This window comes from Watersipora subatra, chromosome 10 (genome assembly GCF_963576615.1).
Source record: "Watersipora subatra chromosome 10, tzWatSuba1.1, whole genome shotgun sequence".
Taxonomy (NCBI): Eukaryota; Metazoa; Bryozoa; class Gymnolaemata; order Cheilostomatida; family Watersiporidae; genus Watersipora; species Watersipora subatra.
This window is the reverse complement of record NC_088717.1, coordinates 56,167,871-56,175,153: the sequence shown is the minus strand read 5'-3', so window position 1 is coordinate 56,175,153 and position 7,283 is coordinate 56,167,871. Positions and strand designations below refer to the sequence as shown.

The 7,283-nt window shown below is 29.7% G+C and overlaps 1 long non-coding RNA gene across 1 annotated transcript; it reads left to right on the top strand.

The window, feature by feature from the left end:
- The first annotated feature begins 321 nt into the window (after window positions 1–321).
- Window positions 322–6,175, top strand: LOC137407324 (uncharacterized). The gene is made up of 2 exons (XR_010979948.1): window positions 322–457; window positions 5,987–6,175. It is a non-coding gene; the product is annotated as an uncharacterized lncRNA (long non-coding RNA).
- Window positions 6,176–7,283: the final 1,108 nt, after the last annotated feature.

Sequence of the window (7,283 nt, the reverse complement as noted above, 5' to 3'; positions counted from 1 at the left end):
GCGATTAAGTTCGTTGAGTGTCGCTGTTTTCAGGGGCTGTTGTGTGGACAAGCGCCTTGGCATTCGACTTGATTGTTTTCCTAGGTTTACCTATGGAATTCTCCTGTTTGGTTTGGCTTAACCATTCCATAACAGTTTCTCGACCAGTAAATAGATGAAGATGATGAACTAGTAAAGGGGCATACATAGATTAATATGTGGATTATTTTGAGGATAGCTCCAACTCAGTGTGAGTATATCAATATATAAAACTTATATCAAAAATGTTACGTTATTGAATCATTGGCTTTGCCGTTTCCGGTTAGTGCATGCGCACGCAGTTCTGTTTTTATCCTCGAGGATGCGTTACACGTTTTTCTAATGCTCTTGTATTGTATTCCTTATTCACATGTACTATTGTACGTTATTCATAATATACGTTCTACAGCATTAACTACACACATATTCAACAAAAAAGGTAAATAATATTCGGTTGTATTTGTTACCAACTTTATTTCGATATAAAGTATATATGTATATTCAATTGTAAAATATAGAAAAAAATTTATGTCAGATCTTCTAGTAATTTAACAATTTGGGAAGTTCCTTGAATATGTACATTGTCAACACCTTCATTTTCTTCGTTATTAAGACTTTTACTAATTTTTCCATTCCAATCATATCTATCTAGTATAGTTTTTCGAACTACATGATCTCGTGTATCTGTTTCAGAAATTTTTAGCATAACTGTTAGAAAATCTTCTATTGAACATCCTCTGCTCCAAAATATTGCAAAGAGAAGACAGTAATCTCCACATGTTGTTGAAATAATTGTTTCCAATGAAACAACCTTGTTACCAATGACGTGCAACTAAATTTTTGGTTCAACATTTCCATTTCTAATTATTTTTTCAAAAACGGTAAAACCAGACCGTTATCGTCATGACAATAAGAAACACACCGAGTTTGTTCAACGCAAAGAAAAGCGTCAGGAATTTTGTGAGAGTAAGAGTTGCTAAACAATTTTACACCTATCTTGTGGAGAATTTTGTTCTGAATAAGATACATTTAAAAGTAAAACGATATATGTTTTCATTTTTTGAGATATTGCTTAAATACTAACGGTATATCGGATTTTTTAGAAAATCCGTTTGAATTAACTTGGGCAGAATAATCGTTTGGTCAACAATTAACGTGGTAGCGAAAGAGTTAATATACAAGTGAGCAATGATTATAAATGTATATATAATAATAAAATGTGAGTAAGATAAAAGCTACTGAAGATACAATAAACAAAGCTAGGATTGTGCTAGTCCATGTTGATATACAAGGGAGCAGTGATTATAAATATATATATATAATAAATCGTGAGTAAGATAAAAGCTACTGAAGATACAATAATCAAAGCAGGATTGTACTAGTCTATGTTGATGTACAAGTGGGCAATGATTATAAATGTATATATAATAATAAAATGAGAGTAAGATAAAAGCTACTGAAGATACAATAAACAAAGCTAGGACTGTACTAGTCCATGTTAATATACAAGTGAGCAGTGATTATAAATATATATATAATAATAAAATGAGAGTGAGTAATGTGAGTATATATAATAATACATTTTATTATTATATATAATTATAATCACTGCTCACTTGTATATTAACATGGACTAGCACAGTCCTAGCTTTGTTTATTGTATCTTCAGTAGCTTTTATCTTACTCACATTTTATTATTATATATACATTTATAATCATTGCTCACTTGTACACCAACATAGACTAGTACAATCCTAGTTTTTGTTTATTGTATCTTCAGTAGCTTTTATCTTACTCACATTTTATTATTATATATATTTATAATCACTGCTCCCTTGTATATCATCATGGACTAGTACAATCCTAGCTTTGATTGTATCTTCAGTAGCTTTTATCTTACTCACGATTTATTATTATATATACATTTATAATCATTGCTCACTTGTATATCAGCATGGCCTAGCACAATCCTAGTTTTGCTTATTGTATCTTTAGTAGATTTTATCTTACTCACATTTTATTATTATATATACATTTATAATCACTGCTCACTTGTATATTAACATGGCCTAGCACAATCCTAACTTTGTTTATTGTATCTTCAGTAGCTTTTATCTTACTCACATTTTATTATATATACATTTAAAATCATTGCTCACTTGTACATCAACAGGGTCTAGCACAATCCTAGCTTTGTTTTATTGTATCTTCAGTATCTTTTATCTTACTCACATTTTATTATATATACATTTATAATCACTGCTCACTTGTATATTAACACGGACTAGCACAATCCTAGCTTTGTTTATTCTATCTTGAGTAGCTTTTATCTTACTCACATTTTATTATTATATATACATTTATAATCACTGCTCACTTGTACATTAACATGGACTAGCACAACCCTAGCTTTTATCTTACTCACATTTTATTATTATATATACATTTATAATCATTGCTCACTTGTATATCAACATGGCCTAGCACAATCCTAGTTTTGCTTATTGTATCTTTAGTAGTTTTTATCTTACTCACATTTTAATATTATATATACATTTATAATCACTGCTCACTTGTATATCAACATGGACTAGCACAATCCTAGCTTTGTTTATTGTATCTTCAGTAGCTTTTATCAATTATTCTAAAGTGCTGTAAAAGATCATCAGGAGTGTTAATAAAGTACTGAGAATAAGTATGTGTACAATTATTATAAAGTGCTGTAAGAGAACATCAGGAGTATTAATAAAGTACAGAGAATAAGTATATGTACAATTATTATAAAGTGCTGTAAGAGATCATCAAGAGTGTTAATAAAGTACAGAGAATAAGTATATGTACAATTATTATAAAGTGCTGTCAGAGATCATCAGGATTGTTAATAAAGTACAGAGAATAAGTATATGTACAATTATTATAAAGTGTAGTAAGAGATCATCAGGAGTGTTATTAAAGTACAGATAATAAGTATATGTACAATTATTATAAAGTTCTGTAAGAGTTCATCAAGAGTGTTAATAAAGTACAGAGAATAAGTATATGTACAATTATTATAAAGTGCTGTAAGAGATCATCAAGAGTGTTAATAAAGTACTGAGAATAAGTATATGTACAATTATTATAAAGTGCTGTAAGAGATCATCAGGTGTGGTAAAAAAGTACAGATAATAAGTATGTGTACAATTATTATAAAGTGTAGTAAAAGACCATCAAGAGTGTTAATAAAATACAGAGAATAAGTATATGTACAATTATTATAAAGTGCTGTAAGAGATCATCAAGAGTGTTAATAAAGTACAGAGAATAAGTATATGTACAATTATTATAAAGTGCTGTCAGAGATCATCAGGATTGTTAATAAAGTACAGAGAATAAGTATATGTACAATTATTATAAAGTGTAGTAAGAGATCATCAGGAGTGTTATTAAAGTACAGATAATAAGTATATGTACAATTATTATAAAGTTCTGTAAGAGTTCATCAAGAGTGTTAATAAAGTACAGATATTAAGTATATGTACAATTATTATAAAGTGCTGTAAGAGATCATCAAGAGTGTTAATAAAGTACAGAGAATAAGTATATGTACAATTATTATAAAGTGTTGTAAGAGATCATCAGGTGTGTTAACAAAGTACAGATAATAAGTATATGTACAATTATTATAAAGTGCTGTAAGAGTTCATCAAGAGTGTTAATAAAGTACAGATATTAAGTATATGTACAATTATTATAAAGTGCTGTAAGAGATCATCAAGAGTGTTAATAAACTACTGAGAATAAGTATATGTACAATTATTATAAAGTGCTGTAAGAGATCATCAGGAGTGTTAATAAAGTACAGAGAATAAGTATATGTACAATTATTATAAAGTGTAGTAAGAGATCATCAAGAGTGTTAATAAAGTACAGAGAATAAGTATATGTACAATTATTATAAAGTGTATTAAGAGATCATCAAGAGTGTTAATAAAGTACAGAGAATAAGTATATGTACAATTATTATAAAGTGCTGTAAGAGATCATCAGGAGTGTTAATAAAGTACAGAGAATAAGTATATGTACAATTATTATAAAGTACTGTAAGAGATCATCAAGAGTGTTAATAAAGTACTGAGAATAAGTATATGTACAATTATTATAAAGTGCTGTAAGAGATCATCAGGAGTGTTAATAAAGTACTGAGAATAAGTATATGTACAATTATTATAAAGTGTAGTAAGAGATCATCAAGAGTGTTAATAAAGTACAGAGAATAAGTATATGTACAATTATTATAAAGTGTATTAAGAGATCATCAGGAGTGTTAATAAAGTACAGAGAATAAGTATATGTACAATTATTATAAAGTGTAGTAAGAGATCATCAGGAGTGTTATTAAAGTACAGATAATAAGTATATGTACAATTATTATAAAGTTCTGTAAGAGTTCATCAAGAGTGTTAATAAAGTACAGATATTAAGTATATGTACAATTATTATAAAGTGCTGTAAGAGATCATCAGGAGTGTTAATAAAGTACAGAGAATAAGTATATGTACAATTATTATAAAGTGCTGTAAGAGATCATCAGGAGTGTTAATAAAGTACAGAGAATAAGTATATGTACAATTATTATAAAGTACTGTAAGAGATCATCAAGAGTGTTAATAAAGTACTGAGAATAAGTATATGTACAATTATTATAAAGTGCTGTAAGAGATCATCAGGAGTGTTAATAAAGTACTGAGAATAAGTATATGTACAATTATTATAAAGTGTAGTAAGAGATCATCAAGAGTGTTAATAAAGTACAGAGAATAAGTATATGTACAATTATTATAAAGTGTATTAAGAGATCATCAGGAGTGTTAATAAAGTACTGAGAATAAGTATGTGTACAATTATTATAAAGTGCTGTAAGAGATCATCAAGAGTGTTAATAAAGTACAGAGAATAAGTATGTGTACAATTATTCTAAAGTGGTGTAAGAGATCATCAGGTGTGGTAAAAAAGTACAGAGAATAAGTATGTGTACAATTATTATAAAGTGTAGTAAAAGACCATCAAGAGTGTTAATAAAATACAGAGAATAAGTATGTGTACAATTATTATAAAGTGCTGTAAGAGATCATCAAGAGTGTTAATAAAGTACTGAGAATAAGTATATGTACAATTATTATAAAGTACTGTAAGAGATCATTAGGAGTGTTAATAAAGTACTGAGAATAAGTATGTGTACAATTATTATAAAGTGCTGTAAGAGATCATCAAGAGTGTTAATAAAGTACTGAGAATAAGTATATGTACAATTATTATAAAGTGCTGTAAGAGATCATCAAGTGTGTTAATAAAGTACTGAGAATAAGTATATGTACAATTATTATAAAGTGCTGTAAGAGATCATCAGGTGTGGTAAAAAAGTACAGAGAATAAGTATGTGTACAATTATTATAAAGTGTAGTAAAAGTCCATCAAGAGTGTTAATAAAATACAGAGAATAAGTATGTGTACAATTATTATAAAGTGTAGTAAGAGATCATCAAGAGTGTTAATAAAGTACAGAGAATAAGTATGTGTACAATTATTCTAAAGTGCTGTAAAAGATCATCAGGAGTGTTAATAAAGTACTGAGAATAAGTATGTGTACAATTATTATAAAGTGCTGTAAGAGATCATCAGGAGTATTAATAAAGTACAGAGAATAAGTATATGTACAATTATTATAAAGTGCTGTAAAAGATCATCAAGAGTGTTAATAAAGTACAGAGAATAAGTATATGTACAATTATTATAAAGTGCTGTCAGAGATCATCAGGAGTGTTAATAAAGTACAGAGAATAAGTATATGTACAATTATTATAAAGTGTAGTAAGAGATCATCAGGAGTGTTATTAAAGTACAGATAATAAGTATATGTACATCTAATCTGATTGTATGTCTTACTTTTACTATATCTCACTAAAAATAATGTATGTTTTGATTGTAGACAGTTCATTCTCATTCGACAATGAAAGAAGAAGAAGAAAATTGGGATTGAATGAAATTCAATAGTCTTTTTTATATTATGTTTTAGCATTTTTATATACAAAACTTTTATTCAATAACATATCCATTGATAGTAAGTTTAAATCCCTATGATATATCATCAAATAAACTATATAAAATTTAATCATAATATCATTTCCTTAACTCATTACTGTCTTGATATACAGAGTTTATAATCTTTGTTTAATTTCTCTCTGAATTCCTTCAGATTGCATGCTCCGTCAATTCTGAAAAGTTTTAATCCTGATGAAGACTTAGAGTTCATGTAAATCTCACTTCGATCCAATATCATGAGAGCTGGTGTCAACCATTGAAATGATGAGGGAATGTTATACTTTTGAGGTTCGATGATCGAACTTAATACCACACGCTCTCCCTTACGTTCAACGAAGAATTGCAACGCAATCTCACAATTGTCATTTTCTTCAGACTTATTTGCTTGTATTACTTCTAACGAAGCTGGAATATCCAAAACTTTTAGATCAATCCATTTCCATGGTTCTTGCATTTCCTCGGTTTTAAAAACTGTTGCAATAGGTGACGTAATTTTCTCATCTCCTTCCATATAATTTTCCTTGGATTCGAATAACCGCTTTACTACCGAACTTTTTCTTGATGATCTTCGTAATGACGTAGTTCTGTTCAATCTAGACTTGGTTGGTCTTCTATAGTCTCTTTGTTTCATATTCAATTGGGAAGTTCTTTCAGAAATAATGTCGATATTCATACTATTGGAAGTTGACTCCTCAGAAGCTCCAGTAACAATCAACACTAACTAATAATACTTCATCAATTTATACATTATCTTTAAAAAAGTAGTGGAACCATAACAGCGATGGATAATTTCAGAATTTATGAAGTTTACAATCAAAATGAATATTCGTTCGCAGACACATCATTCTCATTCGGGATCGGAAAAAAGAAAATACATACAAGCTCCGACGATCTCGAAATCCATCCGCCACCGTCCGTCAACCCGTCGCCACCGAGCTCTCCGTCAATCCCCGAAACGGCACGGAAGAGCGACCTCTACCGGACGCCAACGAAATCCGATAATCCCAAATACAACCGCGAATCGTCTCGCGGCCCGACTCACCACTCGGCCACCGACACCACCACCACCGCGACGTCACCAACCAACTCACACCATTACTCACTCGCACCACGAATCACACAGATCGCCATGACTCACACCATGACTCAACACCGCCTAGCTCCGCCCCCCAACTGTCAATCAA